This window comes from Rhipicephalus sanguineus, chromosome 4 (genome assembly GCF_013339695.2).
Source record: "Rhipicephalus sanguineus isolate Rsan-2018 chromosome 4, BIME_Rsan_1.4, whole genome shotgun sequence".
NCBI classification, from domain to species: domain Eukaryota; kingdom Metazoa; phylum Arthropoda; class Arachnida; order Ixodida; family Ixodidae; genus Rhipicephalus; species Rhipicephalus sanguineus.
This window is the reverse complement of record NC_051179.1, coordinates 20,224,401-20,243,649: the sequence shown is the minus strand read 5'-3', so window position 1 is coordinate 20,243,649 and position 19,249 is coordinate 20,224,401. Positions and strand designations below refer to the sequence as shown.

General features: G+C 46.5%; 1 protein-coding gene across 4 annotated transcripts in view; it reads left to right on the top strand.

The window, feature by feature from the left end:
• The window catches only part of LOC119389553 (serine/arginine repetitive matrix protein 2), a 167,834-nt gene that overhangs the window by 20,492 nt on the left and 128,093 nt on the right, over positions 1-19,249 (top strand). The window contains exon 1 of one of the 4 annotated variants that reach the window (XM_049414462.1): positions 8,819-8,959. The exons of the other annotated variants lie outside the window; for them this stretch is intronic. The gene's annotated coding sequence lies outside the window, so the exon portion shown is untranslated. Of the gene's footprint in view, positions 1-8,818; positions 8,960-19,249 lie in introns of those variants that run through there. 4 annotated transcript variants of the gene reach the window in all.

The following is a 19,249-nucleotide window of genomic DNA, read 5'->3' as shown; positions in this document are numbered from 1 at the left end:
TAACCATTCGCCTACGCCGTCTCGAATAGGAAAACCATCTTCTTTTCTTATTTAAATTTTCTTCTCATTCTAATGTATTGGAAATCTATTGTTCTGGTTCAATTTAAGAGTTATATTGGATAAATACGACATCAGAGCATAACTTGACTTAAGAGAAGGACCAATTAACTGTCAGGATAATTAATGAAAATTTATTGATTGAGTTCATTGAAAGTTTGTGAGCAGCTGGGATCGTTGCATCAAATGGCGGAGCAGGGGCCGCATTCACAAAACTTCTCTTTCGTATACGTGCGTTTTCCCACTGGTCAGACGGCTTCGCCAATTATATGTCCCGCATCGTGATTGGCTTAAATATTCTCTTACGAAAACTTTTAGCGTGAGACGTGAGCACAAATAACGTCCCCTATGTTTTCCTTGGCTTATTTGTCTGTCGGTTTTATTAGTTGCGTATAATACAGAAAACGAGCCCCTCGGACAATTCCCCTACTTTCGTAGTGGTAGCTCAAGGAATACACCGAGCCACACGAACGCCGACGTGTGAATCTCATTACCAAACACGCTAGTGAAGGATTATATATAGGGTCGTTTCCAAATCTGTTTTTCGCTCGTTTGTCTTTATGTGCAGAGATCACTGTTTAATAGAGACAATTGGAAGCGCAAACTTAATCATTTACGCAAACATGCGCTTGGCTGCGAATATAGTTAGATTTGACGACGCTGTTCAGCTATAGTCAGTTACAACCTAAGAATAAATGTAAGCTCCACCCACTGCCATCACTGTCCCACCCAGAGAAAATTTCCATAGACACCCCATCCAATTGCACTTGCTCATTTTCGTGACGTCGAACAGATTTCGCGTATTTCTGGTAGCTGATTTTCGCATACAGACACGTATTCGTGTCGCTGGTTTTCATTCGAAAAACTTGAACTTCCTGGCAAATTTCAGCGGAGATTCCGACATCCTTTCTCGGGGAAACGTAATATTTTAAACAGGGGCGAGGAACGTGAATTATTAATGCGCGTATTATTTACATTAGCAGCGAAAAAGTATATATGGCAACAACGGAAACCACCTAGCGCGACTCTCTTGCACAAATTAATGGCAGGCGCGCCGCAGTTCTGGAGCCGGAGCTTGTATGTATTCTCAGATTGTAACCGGCTGTAGTTTCCTTACAACACACGCACGAACAAGTACCCACAGTAAGGCGAATGGACAGGGCTATCTCGGTGGCCAAGTCTGGAGTACTTCAGGCATCGTGTTTCCTTCTAGAAGTGACAGCAGGCGTTCCTCAATGAAGTGCGCCAGTCATTAGCGCACATTATGTCGCAGATAAGAACGCTCTGGAAGGATTGCGCTAAACCACACGCGGACATTTAGTCGCGGACGATTAATCACGTAACCACGGTAAGTGCATCACGGACTGACCTACGGCAAAGTCAGATGTCCCGTCTCGGCAATTTATCGGCGATCCAGCGGCGCTTACCTTTTATCGGATTGATCTGGGACTAGTTAATTTGCTCTAATGTGCGGAACGCGAGCTGCAGCCTTTGCGTGGAGTAAATGAAGTTGTAGGGCTAGTGTCAAGTCACCGTCTTATATTGGGGCCGAAGGCTTCACGCTGGTGAAGAAGGGGTCACAGAGGCGATAGCCATAACTCCGACGAGGCTAAGAGGACAAGAAAATCTCTATTTGAGGCGAACAAGGTACATATGAATGACAAAAAAAAAGAAAGAAAGAAAAAGGCATATTCCAAAGAAGCAAGAGGAACTTGAACTGTACAGCGCACCACGGGAAAAAAAAAGAAAGAAAAAACGGCCGAGCCGGCCAGACGAAAAGACAGAGCACTCTGTCCTTTCGTCTGGCCATCTCGGCCATTTCTTCTTTTTTCCCGTGACGCGATGTACCAGTTCAGGTACGACAAACCAAGTCGGACAATTCTCAACACTTGAAGGAAGAGGTACACTGAAAGACGGAGTCTTGAAGTGATCAGCAATGATAGAACAAAGAATGCCGTTCACGTCATTGGCGTAGGCGGCAGGAGGGGGGGTGGGGGATTCAAGCTCCCCCCCCCTTTCCCGAAATTTTTCAATTTTGCGTGTGTATATATACACTCACACATACAAACGCACGCACGAACATACATAAAGAATTCGTGACCCCCCCTCCCCCTCTCCGGAAAAAAATTCTGGCTATGCTCCCGGTTGAAATCAAGGCATCGACCCGAAGATCGCGCGTTCGATTCCGGCCGGGTTGGCCGCATTTCAAGTGAGGCGAAATCCTAGAGGTCCGTGTACTTATATTTTGGTGGATGTTAACCGAAGTGGTCGAAATTTTCGGCGCCCTCCACTTCGGCGCGCCTCATGATCATAGTGTGCTTTTCGCGCGTAAAGCCTCAGAAAACCCCACGACACAGAATAGGCGGAACAAGATTATGACGACAGTGTACGCCCTGAGCTGCTGCGAGTATCACCCAGGGCCTCCAAAGGGGCAGGACTGAAGGGTGGCCGCGTGCGTGCACCTAGATCGCTCGCACGTGGCCCGAGGTGTTGGCGCATGCTCGTTCTCTTCGCGCATTCCTGCGTAATGGTCGACTCGACAAACGAGACGACATGGAAAACGCGCTTGCTTGCCTGTTTTACGCTCACACCGCGTCGGTTGCAGAGACTCGGTGCTTCGTGCGCGTGTGTGCAGCCTCGTCGACGCCACGACACTTGCGTCGTAACTATACAACGGTCAACGCCGAACACTAGGGACGAGAAAAGAACAAAGTAAGGAAAATATTGCAGCAGAAACTGTGTACCTGGAATTGTCGAGATACTGCGTGTAGGCGTTATTTGTGATTGTATCGCATGACCAACGTATATGGCAACACCAGGCAACACTAACCAAACTATAAGCGACACCCATTCGTCTAACACAGCTATCATTAAACGGCAGTACACTACATTAGCCATCACTAGGCCAACTGTAGATAGCCGACAGTCGGCATAATGTCGTCAGCCGGCAGTATACGCCGGTATGTATGTAGAGACGGTATAGCTATGGCTACTTCTTGTGGCATTGTACCGTCCTGCTTTTTTGTGTGTGCCACCTGTATGATATAGGAAAGAAGATGACTTTTCAGGGCTCGTTTTTTTTTTGTTAGACACAATATTAATGAGAACTATCAGACAATAATGCCAAGGAAAGTATGGGGGGGTGTTATCTGTAGCAATTAGGATATAAATGTGAAGAAAGTAAAGTGGACGAAAAGATAACTTGCTGCCGGCAGGGACTTGATATTATTGTCTGTTAGTTCTCATTAATACCTGTATCATATAATCACAACTTGCAGCAACGTTAGTGGCCTGCTATATAACGCGATCACGCTGCACCTCCCCCCCCCCCCCCCCACACACACACACAGCTTTCCCCTAAAGACTATATCCAAAGAAGACAGACGGTGGTCCTGGGAATAAGACATTGCTCCACCAGGAGACTGCATTTCCCATAGCATACCGCGGTCTAGTTCCAGTGTACCTGGACAGGTATACTATGCATACTGCAGTGTAATGTGCACACCGTGGGCTGCGCTAGTTCAATGGCAAGGTTTTGCCATTGAACTGGCGCGAACCTGTTCAGGCAAAGACTCAGTGAATCAAATGAACCTAGTGTATTTCGCATGTCATGCCGAGTGGTTCGTCACATGTGATGACCCTCATCTCTCGGCTGCATAATAATGATTTAAGTAAGTTCAGCCCGTCAGGTCGATACGGCTGCACAATTACGTCCTTGTGAACGAGTGTACGCCCCTATAGTCCAAGCCTCCACACGTTCTTCAGGCTAAGTCCAGTGTCGCTTCTGTGCAAAAAGATACATGGCCTTGTATATGGCGCACGTCGAGAGAGCGTAGATAAGAGAACGATACTCTTCTTGCTACAAAACAAAAAAAAAAAGAACGACAACAAAACGCACACAAAAGAAATAGAGCAGGTAAAGTGGAACTCCTGTTTTTCAAAACAGGCTGCATATTCCTCCCATTCTGGCAGAACGAGTGAAACGTGCTGTAAAGCAATATGACAAGGTTGGAGGTGATATGCTGTGTGACGCTGTTTCAGAGCTTCCTCTACAATGCTGCCGATGGCGGGAGCGAGAGATAAAAAAGATATGCAGAGGATTCGCATACGAAGAAGCGCTCGTAGTCAGCGATTGGAGTGCGCTACAAACGGCGCCCGAAGGAAATACCGTCAGCGGTATATATAGCTTTATGCTGGAATCTCAGGGTCACGTGACCTGAGTAAATAACGTCACATATGAAGGCATATCATCATTGTCATCATCATCAGCCTGCCTGCGCCCACAACAGGGCAACGGCCTCTCCCATGTTCCGCCAATCAACCGGGTCCTGTGCTTGCTGCGGCCACGTTAAATGGTATTCATTCTAAAAAGACGGGGCGTGCAAACACGGACACAAGAAAGAAGTCAGGACACCACAACCGCCGTGTTTGCACGCCCCGTCTTTTTAGAGTGAATACTTACCAACTAGCTCAGCTCTCTGTTACTTTAAATGGTATGGTATGATGAACGTTATTCGGGTCCTGAAGATCAATCCCTATAGGTTGACGCAGGCGCGCAAACTTCTTAATCTCATCTGCCCACCTAACTTTCTGTCTCCCCCTTGTGCGTTGGCCGTCTCTTGGAATCCAGTCAGTTACTCTTAATGACCAGCGGTTATCTTGACTACGCGCCGCATGCCCTACGCATGCCCATTTCTTCCTGATTTTGACTAAGATGTCCTTAACACCCGTTTATTCCCTGACCCACTCTGCTCTCTTCTTGTCCCTTAAGGTAACACCTATCAACTTTCTTTCCGTTGCTCGCTGCGTCGTCCTCAATTTTAGTTTTACCTTCTTCGTAAGCCTCCAGGTTTCTGCTCCCTAGGTAAGTACCACTGCCGCACAATTTGAATGAAAGGCAAGAATCTGCCTACCGTTGCACGAGTATCACTATTTTGCCAGTGTCTGTGACTGGCCCGGGAGGCCAGTCATATACGCTTCGCCGCTTCGCGGCTCTCACTATTTTGCCAGCATCACTATATTAACAGAGCCAGGTTGGATAGCGACTTGCCGCTCTACCAGTGACGTCATTCATGATGTTTCTTCTCAAGTCACGCGAGCCCGAGCTGTTGAGGCGCGAATAGACCCTGCCCTTTATACTCAGCTGGGTGACACAACATATCAGTGTTGCTGGACCACGCAGTGCCTACTAGCACTTTTGTACATTATTTAGATGCTCGTCTGTAGCTGTGTTGCACTGTGCATGTGAATTGTGGATCATCTGCATTCATGCTTTCGCTCTCTCTCCTTCATTTATTTCTCGTTCCCCTCTCCACCTGTAGGGTAGCAACCGGGTCAAACTCTAGTTAACCTCCTTCCCTTTTCGTCATTTACTGTCTCTTCCGGCCCTCAAGGCAGTTAAAGCACTTGTGTGCTTTTTGAGGACTGCGGGCCTGCGTGAACGGCTTTTACTATTGTACAGAGCAACCGACACGTACGCGTCAGCGCATTTACTGCTAATTTCCTTCTTTACTTTCCTCCTCTCTCTCTCATCATTCCATTCCTCTTTCCAATTCCCTCAGCGTAGGGTAGCCAACCGGACACGTTTCTGGCTAACCTCCCTGCCTTCTCCCTTTTGTTTTATTCCTTCATTCGTTCCTTTCTCTCTTTTTACAGCGATCCCGTCTAGTGCAAACTACTGTGCATATCTCAACAGAAGGTGAAGTTGTCTGGCCTAGTTTAACAGGTGCATTTACGCTCCCACTGTAGATGTCCTAGTCTCGCTTGGGCGTGTGTTCTGGCAATACTGCCATACTGCCTTTGCCACTGCGCAAAGCTTCAGCGTAAAGTATAACCTTTTGCTGCAAACCTACTCTCAACTGTTCTTTTCACTGAGTTAAACGGTTTTGCAGGTCTGCTGTTGTCTCTGAAATGCCGGGCAGGGTGGAATATTGTCAAGAAACATAAAAAAAAAACATATCTAAGAAGGCAAGTAAATGTGCGAAAATGGTCGTGCTTCAACGAGGAAATCAATATTCGTACACTCATAATGTGTTGGTAATAAATGCACTTGGTCAATAGTCAGCAGCTTTTCGTGAAAAGTTGCTGCCATGCCAATCCGCGGTTTTACAACAGTATGACAAAACGTGCAGTCACTTCGTGATGATGATCATTTGTGTTCACCCGTCACGGACCAACGCTAGGTTTAAACATCTCCGCTGTTGAAAAAGCTTTAGAAATGCTCGATGTATCATTGCCGACTTTCTCGAATGAGTGACAACCCGCCATAGAAGTTGACTGACGCTAACTCCATAAAGTGGCTCAGTAATGCGGTACTATACTGCTAGCAAAAACGTAATATAATTAGTCAGTTACCCCCCCAAATATTCTGAAAGAGCAGCTTGGATATAAAACCATTGTCGCCATAGAAATGAGATAGGTTTCAGCACAAATATGAAAAGGAAACTTGGCGTACAAAACACAAAATTATGAGAGAATTGACGGTTGACCTGGCTATCATCCTCGTCCTTTCTTCATTCTCTTCCACGCACTCAGTCGACCGCCTATCGCGTCAATGAAAAACCTGGTTTGCGGAGACACAAACCACAACGTCCGCTTTATCGGAAACGCTGTATAGAGTTTAACTCTGTATGGCCGGTCACGCCACTTCCTGGAACAAGAAAGAAATGTGGAACACTAGGAAATAACAAAATGAAGAATAGGAGAGACACTGTCAACCGTCCGATGTCACAGCCGGCAGAATAAAGACAGCGGACTGGCAAAGGGGAAGGGAGGCGTCGACCAGGTGAACTGCTCACGCTCTTTCCACTGGGTGACCTCTTCGACGTCCTCCTCCTCTTCCTCTCTGCTTCCCACATCGATGGCGGCGGCTGTTTTTTCATTCGCCCCTCGTAGATAGCGAGCACTGCCAACCGATCCCCGCAGATTCTGTGTATAGGCAACCCACGGGCCAAAAGAGCAAGCATGGCTTTCGCCTCCGCTTGGAGTGTGCCATACTCAGACTCCGCACGTGTACTTGCGTGCAGTACGGCGAAGGGCTACGGCGCTGAGCTGGTGCCTGTAGTGCGCACGCGAATGTAGTGCGGGAATGTTGTGTATGGCGCGCCTGAATGACACGCTGAATTTTCTCCTGTGTACCTCAAGTCACACGTGAGGAAACCAGCGATCAGTGCACAAGGAACATGAAACGAGGAGGACATCGCTTCGCTGGACTGTGCGCTGGTTTCATTGTGAATCGTATCTACTCGCCCATCTTAATGGGCTCAGATTATTCAGTCAGGCTTCAATAGATGAGCGGACATGTCACAAGAATGGAGTCTGGCGGGCAGTTCCTTATTTGTCAGACAGTGTTTGTAACGAACACGCATAGTTTGTTACGTCAACGTGACGATGCACTTGTGTGTGTGTGTGTTTCTTGTGTAAAGGAATGATCTCATTACCTGAAGTTACTGATCTCATAACCTGAAGCCAACGACTTTGAACTAGCTGTGTTACACTGCCGTAAAGGCTACATCGCCTCTTTGTTTCTCCGAACTAGCGAATGATGTGGCTTGAGCTACGGCATGTAAACGCTGCGGCCGAATGCACATTTAAACAAAAATATTACCTTATTGTCGCTCACGTTGTAAACGTCGTCTGCTGAGAGATAGATAATGACAGCAGGCAACGTTGGCTTCGCTTGGATACAGACAACGGTTTCGGTGATATAAGACAATACGGCTTATGCTTCTTCGGCGATGAACGCGTATGAACTTTTTTGGAAAAATAACTCCGCGAAGTCTCTTATGCCAAAACAGTCGGTAAACACCGTCCGCCAGGAGGCAGACTCTTGTGGCAGCGTGCGGCATTTGGAAACAACGACGCAGATTGCGGGTCGCTCCTTTGCTTGCTTCGGTTACTTTGCGATAAACGCGATATACGCAGCTCGAGTTTCTGCTCGCGCTGCACTTTTTTTGTTTGTTTGTTTTAGGCTTCGAGCGAGACGAAGTGCAGCGAAAACGCGCGTGGTCGAGCGAAGCCTCCTCTTCGCTTATTTGTCAGCTCTTACCTGGCATGGTGGGTGGCGGAGCAAAAAGAGAAAAATACCACCTCGCCATTGTTCTTCTTCCTCCTCGTTCACCGTTCTCTCCTCCTCCATTCGGCTCACGTTTTTAGCGCCCTCGCATCTAGTGCGGCCGGCTTCTTTCACCCTCTCCGGTTTGTCTTCTCTCCCCCATCGCGATTTCACGGCGGCGGGGGCCCGGCAGTTTCGCTTTCGGCCCCAAAGACAAACTTCGCAACGCCGGCTGACCGCGTGGACTGTGTGTGTGTCGTCTGCTGCTACTCTTCGTGTCGTCTGCTACAAGACCAGGGTCCCCACTACCGCTGACACCGCTGCTACCCCTTGTGCCACAACGTTCGTCTTGCTACGCAACGTCGTAGGGCCACCTTGTTTGTTTTTGTTTCTCGTGTCACGAAGAATTAAGTGGTCACTCTCCTCAGCGCTGGTTTTGCAACGACCCAACATCCTTCTTCGCTGACCTCTCCCGTGTCTCGCCAGCCGGCACGCGTTCTGTGTCTACGTCACAATTGCTACCGGCATTGTTTTCATAGGTGTCGCACAAGGAGCCAACCTTCTTCCGTGAGTGTTTTGTTTAGCTCTCGCAATTATTCCACTGGGACACTCTGTTTTGGTGCTGTGAGCGGCTCCTTGACTGGCTTGGCCCGGCTTGGCTCGGCTAACTGGCTAGACTTTCCGAATAGCGAAGCTGTGACTTTCGCAGTGGACGCTGGTCATCTTTTGGTGTGCGCCATTCTGACCACTGGTCTTCTATCCACGCTCGAGTGAAACCGTTTCTTCTCGGCGTTTTTGACAAGCCGGGCTCCAGGTTTTGGATATGACGCTCGCCAATCCTTGTTTCTGGTAAGATTTGACGAGAAATATTTTCCAACTCTCTTAAATCGTTGCTATTAGAATTCTGATAGCTTGTCGTTGCTGCCTGAATTGCGTGGCTGTTCAAAAGCACCAATGACAAGGTACTGCCAACTGGTGAATGGGGACCTACAGGTTTCTTTTTGATATAAGTGACAGGATCCGCAAGAAATATCTGATGTATTGAAGTTACAAAAAGTGAAAAACATGCTATCCGCAAGTAAATTGTAGCTGAACTTTGCAAAGTAATCTGTAAGCTTTGGACAAGCACGACTGGACGAAGTGAAGGTTTTTAATAAAATAGATATAACATCTACAAGCGTTTACTAAACGTTCACTTGTGTGTGGAGCAATGTTTTAATGACTGTCAGAAGACACCTGGTCACCAAACATAACTAAATGAATATAAGAAATAATAACAATGTATGGGGTTTTAAGTGCCAGAAGCCCGACATGATTATAAGGCACGCCGTAGTGGAGGGCTCCAGAAATTTCGACCATCGGGTGTCCTATGACGTGCACTTAAATCAAGGTACACGGCCCTCTAGCATTTCTCCACCATCGAAATGCGACAGCAGCGGCCGGGATCGATCGTCGAACCCGTAAATTTAGCATAAGCAGCCGAGCACCGTAACCACTATACCACCGTGGCGGACAAAATAATGATCCCCGTTCTATGATGATGTTTCCATGATATTTCAGCACTTTTTGACCAAGAGCTCACATCTTTTTTTTTTTTTTGCTGCTTCTTAATCGCAAAAATTTCTTGCGTATGACACACTGTTTTTTGTAGTGCTTTCAGTTGAGATGAATTGTTTTCGTTTATAGATGCCGCAAAACAATCGTGCCAGTGAAATCAAGACGCAGTAAAATGCGAGACGGTATGGCATAAAATGTCGGCATCTGAAGCGCGGATACCGGATATCCTTTCGCAAATATGACCAGAGATGCTAAGACCTGGTGTCTTTCAGTTAAACAATGGCTACTGAAAAACGTGGCATTGACCTCTAAGAGGATTGGCAACACGATCCTCCACTGCTGCAAACAGTCAAACGAAAAAATATTAAAGAATGAAAATGATAACTTATGGTATACGCATAACAAAGACGCCGCAATGTTTGTCGTCCTAACGTCAGTTATCTGTTTTTACGCAACAAGAGAAGCCACGCCTATACGAAGAAATGATGCGTGCCGCGCCAGCGAAGCGCGTCTGTACACACAGTCTTATCAGCACAATCCCCGCGGTAAATGGAACGGTCACGACTCGCCAGCGTCGCATGCATGCGATCAGCGGTCTTCTCTTGACGAATGAATAGTACGTGGACTACAGATCAGAGACCGAATAGAGAAAAAAACAAACAAACAAACAAACAAACATGGAATCTGAGAATGGCAAGGCAGCTTGCAGGTTTCTGAGGGCACCTTTAGACGCAGCAAGATTGAATTTAATGGTGAGCGTCGTTCAGCACTTCTTGGTGTTATTTTAAAAGTAAAACTGCGGATTCGTCTTAGTCTGGTACACTTTTTGGCGCTCACACCTAAACACCAGCGATTAATAAAACCAAATCTTCAAGGCAGTATTTTGCAAAATACAGACGCTGGAGGAGGCCATATAACATCAAAGCCGCCATGTTTTGAAGAGCACATTGAGGGAGACGCAGACGATGTATATGTGCATTTCTTATTAAAAAAAAAATACCAGCACTAGTACCCTGGGCATATTGAACGCAGGGGCGCAGATAGGTGTAATTCTTCAGAGGGGCGAGAGGGTTGAGCCCTCCCCCAACCCTCCACGGCTACACCAATGATTGAGCGATCTGAGGATCTCACTGTGAAGAGAGAGAGAGAAAGAAAATGTAAAGGAAATACAACAGGGAAGTTCTCAGAGGTAGTTCCGGTTGACTACCCTGCAATAAAAATGACAACAAAAACAGCAACGGCTAGCACAAACATTTCTCAAAGTTCTAAAAATGAAAACACAGGACCGTTCATTGAGAATTCTGAAACGGCGATGAGAAATTACACGAGAATTCTGGAACGAAAATGGCCGCCATTCTTGTGTTGTGTTGTGCAGACGATCTAAATGAGAATGACAAGTACAACGTTCTACGGTATAATTCGGCAAATAATGCTCACACGTATCCGAAACCATAATGAGTACTCTTTCTTTAGTAAAAAGCACTCTTCGGCTCAGGATTCTTCGTGTCGCGATATCAGTCAAACGCATTGATATCATGCTGCATTCCACACCTCGGCACCTTGCGCGCGTCAACATGTGATGTTTGTTGTCTTGTTGACAGAACACCTTTCGGGATCAAGTACCTTGAACTGACAAGCGATCTATGTTCATACTGTGTGAAGGAATACTATCGTGATGTTGTTCGCATCTGAAAAGTCAAAGAACTGTGATGAGAGCCTGAGCTCACTCGACTGCGCCACGCGATGTTCTATTGCGAAGCCGATGCTCTTCACCATTATGGTTAGGGATGTTATACAATAGTTAGTGGTAAAGGTCGTAGGTAGTTTATACAGTTCAGGCAAGGAGGAATTTGTAAAGGTGCCGGTAAATCATGTTAAAACATTTACAATTTACAAACAAATCAAAATAAACATTTAAAATCTGCTCCTAATTAATGTAAAAATAACTCGATTAACAATATTAGCATTTGTGTCTTCCAAGACCATACCAAAATTTTATAGCTTGCGGAAGGAGAGATTAATTAAACGCGTTACTTTTGCCAAGGAAACATTGAAAACTGTCTTCATTATGAAGACGTCTTGATAAACGGGACGGTCTAGTTAAATTAAGAAAAATCAGCCTCGGTGGTACAGTGGTTACGGTGCTCTGTTGCTGGCCCGAAGGTCGCGGGCTCGATCCCGGCCGCGGTGGTCGCATTTCGATGGAAGCGAAATGCTAGAGGCGCTTGTACTTAGATTTAGGTGCACGTTAAAGGACACCGGATGGTCAAAACTTCCGGAGACCTCCACTACGGCGTCTCTCATAATCATATGGTGGTTTTGGGACGTTAAACCCCAACAATAATGATTCATTCTGTCCAGTATAGGTTCGTCAGAGAAGGCATGCTGAAAGGGGTACAAATAGAAATTAGATCTTCTTTTTCACACTACGCTTTCACATCTTCACACTACGTGAGCAATATTTCAATCGAGAGCTTCCGGTGTTGAAATTTATTATTTTTCTTGTTACTTATACACACGCGCAACTGCAATGCCTTTGCCGCAAAAGCGATGTAATAAAGTTAAGAGACACGCCCTTCACTAGCTCTTAATGATATCGTGATATCGGCACATAAAAGCCCAACATTCAATTATTTCTGTTGTTGTTTGGCCCCCTTCAAAAACATGTCAACACAACCAGTAGTCCGTGTTTCCACGGCGTTACGCGTGGCGGACTTGTGCAATCTGTGACGTAGTCAAAGAGAAGAATGCGTCTCGCGACGACGCGTGCTGGCATGCGCGCTTGCATGTGCGCAGTGTTGCTGCACGAAGCGAGCGCACCTTTAGCTGGGCTGCGAGGCGAGAATGTGACACATGTCTTCCTACAAACAAACAAAAGAAAGAAAGAAAAAGTTACCCGCGAGCAAACTTCCTAGCTTTGCCGTGTTTACGGCTTCGCGTCGCATTTGCACACCCACCCACACAGACACACGCTGTTCTCGCTTTCGCACGTTTCTGGCTTCTGCGAACACCCCCTTGCCTCGTCCGTGAAGTAAGTCTCCTTTTTTTACTCGCCGAGGTGGTCTAGTGGTTATGGTGCTCGACTGCTGGCCCGTAGGTCGCGGGATCGAATCCCGGCCGCGGGGGCCGTATTCGATGGCGGCAAAATGCTAGAGGCCCGTGTGGTTAGATATGGCTACACGTTGAAGAACTCCTGGTGGTCGAAATTTCCGGAGCCCTCCACTACGGCGTCCCTCATAAGCGTGTCGGGGTTCTGGGACGCGAAACCCGAACAATTATTATCAAGTCTCCTTCTTGCTCCACTACTCCGAGAGCTTCTGCCCGTTCATAGTAATGATTTCTGCAATATTAAGTGCCAAAACCACAATATGGTAATGAGGCCCTCCGCAGTAGGGGCCTCCGTATTAATTTCGACAACTTTGGGTTTCTTTAACGTGCAGCTGAATCTGAGCACACGGGCATTTATTGCGCTTCGCCCCGCATCGAAATTCTTCCACCGTGGCCGCAAGTCTAACCTGCGACCTCAGCCTTAGCAGCGCAGCACCTCAGACACTTAAATCAACCATGACGGGTTTACTCTCCATTACAAATATTATAGCTTACATTCACTTGAACATCCATGTATAATGTGCCGAGCGAAACAATAACTGAATAGAAACGCAACGCCAAAATAACGACGCTGTCTTCGTCAGGGCCTATTTCGGGGGGGGGGGGGGGGGGTATCAGCCTGCTAACGCGCTCTGAAATGTTGTGCGGCTATGTACAGAGAGAGAGAGAGAGGGGGGGGGGGGCTTAAGTGAAAGGCAGGGAACCGGAAGAAAAGTTTTCGGTTTGCTACCCTGCACTGGGGACGGGGTAAGGGGGGACAGAAAGGTAAGGAAGCAAGAAAAAGAGAAAGGGTTAAAAAATATAAATTAAAAAATGGCGAAGCTTGCACTGGGTCGCGCAAGGCTTGAAAGAGCGAAGCTGGACGATTCTGTAGTCTGATATGGTTGCTTCTAGGTTGTTGCTAGGCTTTTCCTAGGTGATGCTAGGTTGTTTCTAGGTTACTGCTAGGTTGCTTCTAGGATTTAACTAGGAGATGCTAGATTGTTTCTAAGTTGCTTCTCAACGCAGAGAGGTTCGAGGTAAACCACAGACAGTCACAGACACGACACCGATGTCCAAACTCCAGAGACAGAAACTCCCGCTGACACCGAGCGTTCGCATCTCATGGATTTACGGGCACGTCGTCGTTCGCGTAGGGCTTCCATCGCTTCGGGTTCTTCTCGCAGCCGCCGTTGCCCTTCCCGTTCCCTTGTATTCAATCCTTGTACGTACCGCTGAAGCACTCCGTACAGATGCTTCAGCGAAGCTAAAACGTGCGGCCATGGTGTTTATCACTGGGTTAATCCCGACGGCCCTGATGCATCTTTCAATTACTGCGTCTGTCTACAAAAATTAATTGGTCTTTGCCGCCAGTCTGTTGCCTTCTTCATCTTTAGTGGACCAGCGGTGAGTAGTGGGATTTGCCCAATTTCTGTGGCATCTGCCCTTCCATAACGATGATAGTTTTTTGTGCACATTCGTAGACACCAAAGTTCTTACGGCCGGTTTAAACAGCTTCGCTAATAAAGAAAACGCGCGCACACTCAAGCACGGGAGTGTCATAGTCGTTCAGCGAGGCCGGTTGACCTCAGCGCCTTCGTCGCTTTATGGTTAGAAGCTATGTATTAGCGTAATGTCATTACGCAGTAGTTGTGTGCCATCGTGTGTGGCTCAGTGGACGTGGCATTCTTGTAGTTCGACACAAAGTCACCAGGGTTCGATTCCCATTGGTGGCCCCATTCATGCGGGAGTGAAGTGCGCTAAAAAGAAAATGTGCTCTTACCGTAAGTCAAGTGGAACATTGAGGAACCCCAAGAGGTCAGAATTATTCCATACCGCTCCATGAAATGTGTACACGGCTTCCCTCGTAATTTACTGGCCAGCTTTCGACACGTTGAATCTCGCAGTATAAATTTACCACGCAGTATACTATAGCCCGATAAGTCGCGAATCATGCTTGAAGTTGTTTACGGAATGTGCCGTATTTATATTGTGTGTGGTGCAGCTATAGAAAGGAAAATGACCGCTGTAACGTTAAAGGACAAGGAGAGAACACAGTGGGTCAGGAAACAAAGGGGGCGTTAAGGACATGTTAGTCAAAATAAAGAATAAATGGGCAGGGCATGTGGCGAGAAGCCAAAGTAACCGCTGGTCATTAGGAGTAATTACCGACTGAATTCTAAGAGAAGGCAAACGCGCGAGAGGGAGAGAGAAAGTTAGGTGGGCAGACGAGATTGAAAAGTTTGCGGGGATAACGTGTCCATAGCAAGCAAATGACCGGGTTAATGGGAGAAATATTGCAGCAGCCTTTGCCCTCCAGTGGGCGTAGTCAGGCTTATGGTTATGGTGCTGATGGTACAGGAAGACACACATAACTGCACATAACAAACGCGCTTGTGGAGAGCGATCGGGCAGAAAATATTTGTAGGCGTCATACTGCTTTGCCCTTCATGATAGCATTTGTAAGAGGAAATCGCCACTATCATTGATAAGGAGTGCCAGCAACTTAGAAACGGGTGAGAAAAAGTGAGCACGCGTACAGGAAAGTTGTTTAGCGTTACGACCTGAAACGCAGGTACAAAAGCTTGTGACACATTCCATTTGGGTCGCGAATAGTGCGCAAGCGTATATGAAGTGCCTCATGTGCGATACCTTCGTCGTAAACCTTGCTTATATACTTTATATGGACGATAAAGGGGAGATAAGTTTGACATAAACGGTCCTTGGCCTAAATATAACTGCAGGAATTTGTTCCACCTTACACGAATTGCCTATCCGGCGTGCAAAATGCAGAGAAGTGAAACAATGCATGTGGTCGCGGGCTTTTTCCGTGGCCTGCTAGTCACACACGGGGAAGTACAGCCGATTGGGTGAGGGATATATTTTCTAAGAATGCAGGAGTTATACCAAGTCAGATATGGTGTAATTAGCATTGAGCCTGTGAACTCTGTCGTGAGTTGTTCATTTTTTTATACACGAAATAGTTGATGTGTCATATTAAAGAGGGGAAATAGTGGATCCTGACCGAAGTCGTGCGGTCAATTGCGTTAGACGAACGCGTCAGCGTCCCACACCGAAGCATTGTTCACAAAGTCAGTAGGCTCTATACTGGACGAGGCATTGTCTTATTATCGACTGGACAGTTAAGGTGTCTGAGGCCGAATATATTGTTGTCTCACGTTAACTTGACGCTTTCTGATGTTCACTCATCTGCAGCTAGGACAACGAGTATTTGTAAGCGGACCACATGTGTCTTTTTGCTTCACTGCCTCCCCTCATTCAATATGCGCTAATTTGATCGCATCCAGCGTTGCTATATTGCTATCATATTTTTTTTTTCACAAATGAATCACTACCAGTTTGTGTTTAGGAATCCAGAGTCTGTTGTAGTAGACGCGGAATCGATTTAAATGTATTAAATCGTAGCTTTGGCTTTTGAGCAGTTCAGATCAGAAATTTATGTGTTTTGTTCTGCTGAAAAAGGAATGGTAGGACCCGATTTTTTTCGATGAAGGTCTGAGGGGGCAAAAGTGGCTGACAACAACAACAACAACAACAACAACAACGACGACGACAACAACAACAACAACAACAACAACAACAACAACAACAACAACAACAACAACAACAACAACAACCCTCTTTCTTGTTAGGCCTTATCAGAGCCGCCACGTTTCGCCACACCGAGATATCCTTCGTCCTCGCAACCTATAAACCATAGCCGCATGCAAAATGAACGAGATTGACACGATAAAAGGTAGGAAACGCAGTGAATCTTTTATCGTCTCACCATGTCAACCTGCTGTAAGTCCGCGAGCTTAAGTTTCCACTAACGGGGAAACAACGTTAGGCGTACAGCAGAGGTGAACTGCCACTGCTCGCGCTCTCTCATGCATGCAACATACGAGGTTAGACACAACCAAGTTGATCCAACTAGACCTTTTTCATAATTGTAAAGCTAGATTTCCTGCGATGCAGTTAGCCCAATGGCGGCTAGTCACTTCGGCAAACAGCTTGTTCAAGCGCAGTTTGCTTGCGCTATGACGCCGAAAATGTCGTCTCAGCTCTTTTGGTATAAACACGCATAATAGACAAGCCCCAGCACGTGTATCTAAAACCTCGTTTCCACTTGAAGCACGAAAGGTACCGCCATTAGTTGAGCGAATATGCAGCGCAGGGAAGCGCACTTGTGGATTACGAAAAGGGTCTATTAGGCCAGGGAAAGCATAAAGACCATTAATTGTTGTCTTTATTTGTAGCGTAGTAATAACGACGTAAATTGAATTTTATTCATTTTCAATTGACGTAGTTATTACTGCACTCCAGTTAAAGATAACAATTAACTGCCCCCTATGCTTTTCCTGGCTTAATTGTCTGTCGGATTAATTTGGTTTGTGTGTAACAAAGAAACGAGCCCCTCGAAAAAGATTCCCCTTCTTTCGTTCAACATACGAGGTGTAACTTTCCTGCTCTGTATACAAGAGGTCCCTTCCGTGATCTGCGGGGAGTCCTTCCGTACAGACGGGAGCAGCCGTCCCGCAGTTCACAAAGGCAGCACCTTCCAGCGCGACCGGGAGGTTGTCGGGGTCCCAATCGAGACTACGTATATTCCATGGCGCGTGTCACAACGCCACGTGCGAAAACTTTGGGGTGGTGGTGGATGGGGGCGGGGGCGGGGTCAAAGACGTCTGCACCCCCATCTCGCCTACGTACATGAAAGCCCTGATATCTGTTCATTGTTAAGAAAGGAATATTGACAACAACCCGTTCGTAGCACGAGGTCACAAGGAAATCCATACGGGCTTCTCAGAAAGGAAGCTTCTTAGTTGCCGAAAAATTCGTCCTGGTCCGGAGACAAATTTCTCTAGAACTAGACCTTCTACGACACTAAAAGTCTCTAGTAGAATAGAACTTCTGGGACACTCGGTACCAAATCAAATTTTTCGGAAGCTAAGAAGCTTTCTTTCTGGGAAATCCGTATGGATTTCCTTGCGACTTCGTGCTACGAACGGGTGGTTGCCAATTTCCCCTTGTTAATCCTTCCGCCACCTTGCGAGTTTCCGCGAAACCCGTTTGCAATAATATGTTCTACGTGTTCCGAAACAGACATACGGTCAGCTCCTGTGTACTGTGTCATGGAAGGGAAGCATCGGACAATATGCGAGCGAGTGGCGTCATTGAAGTCTCGGAGCACCACGATGAAAGAAAGGGGCACAGAAGGAAAGACAGAACACATTTCTTTTCGTTTTGGAAACAGGAAAAACATAAGAAAAAAAGATTAAAAGAAGAAAGCATCAGTATGTGCAGACAGAACAAGCAGGCGAGAGAAGTACTGCACTGACATTCATCAGTGAACTTTCGTTCTTTTGTATATGTGTTTTGTTTTAATATTTATTTATTTATTTATTTATTGTCCCGTCATCTTTTCTTCTCTTTTTCTCTTCTGCTGCAGAGCCTATAGAGAAATAGAGTAGCAGAGGTGCTCGTTACCTCAACCACTTCACGGAAACCTATGCATAACAGAACACAGTTTTGGGACGTTAAAGCCCAAAAATCAATATAAAAGAACAGCACGGCACAGAACAGCAGAGCACAGAACGCTATACTGAGAACGTGGCTCCTATGTGATGTGTCCACTTATCTACCACATAAGGGTTTTATCGTAAAAGGCTCGAAATGCGTAAAACTTGGCGAGTGGTGAGGTAGTCATGTCTGGGAATATTAACTTCCGCGCTAGTGTAAAGAATGTTTTGTTTGCCCTCCGAACACTCGGTATACTTTATTCTCTAAACGAATACAACGCCTCGGTTTTGAATATAAAACTTGATCTAGTTTGCTAATCACTGCAGAAACTTTCCAAACAAGAAAGCTTATCTTGCGAACGGTGTTGTGCCAGATAGACCGGCTTAAACGGTTCTACCTTTATACAGGCAAGTGCTTTCGACTTTGTAATCAACACGTTGGCTTAGTTCGACCACAGATATTAAGAAAAATATTTAGATGAAGTGATTAGGCAGCGGCAACGATCGTCCGAAGCCGAGACGAGCCACTGTGACCTTTCAGTGGAGAAATTGAAAATTTTGTGCGATAAACAGCCAGGAGGAAACTTGATTAATCACGAAAAGCCCGACTGTAATCTGGGACAGACCTTGTGCGAAAACTGAATTCATACAGGAAAGATGAGGGGGGGGGGGGGGGAGGGCGGAATAGAACCGCCCGTTGAGATCGATCACCATGGGAGGAAGGCTGTTCAAGATTCTGGCGAGTTTGCTCACAGGTTAAGAAGATTCCTGAATACTCTACGAAAGCACGCGCATCGGCTTACTTTTATTGAATAATCCCTCGTGTAAAATTCACCTGCAGGGCACTCGATCATTCCATACCGGTCGTCGCGGCAGCCCACACAGCTGCTCTTCCTGGTCGGAGGAGCACACGAACATATTTTCTGGGTGGTAGAAACTGCGACCTGCACTATAAATTGTACGCGCACTTGAA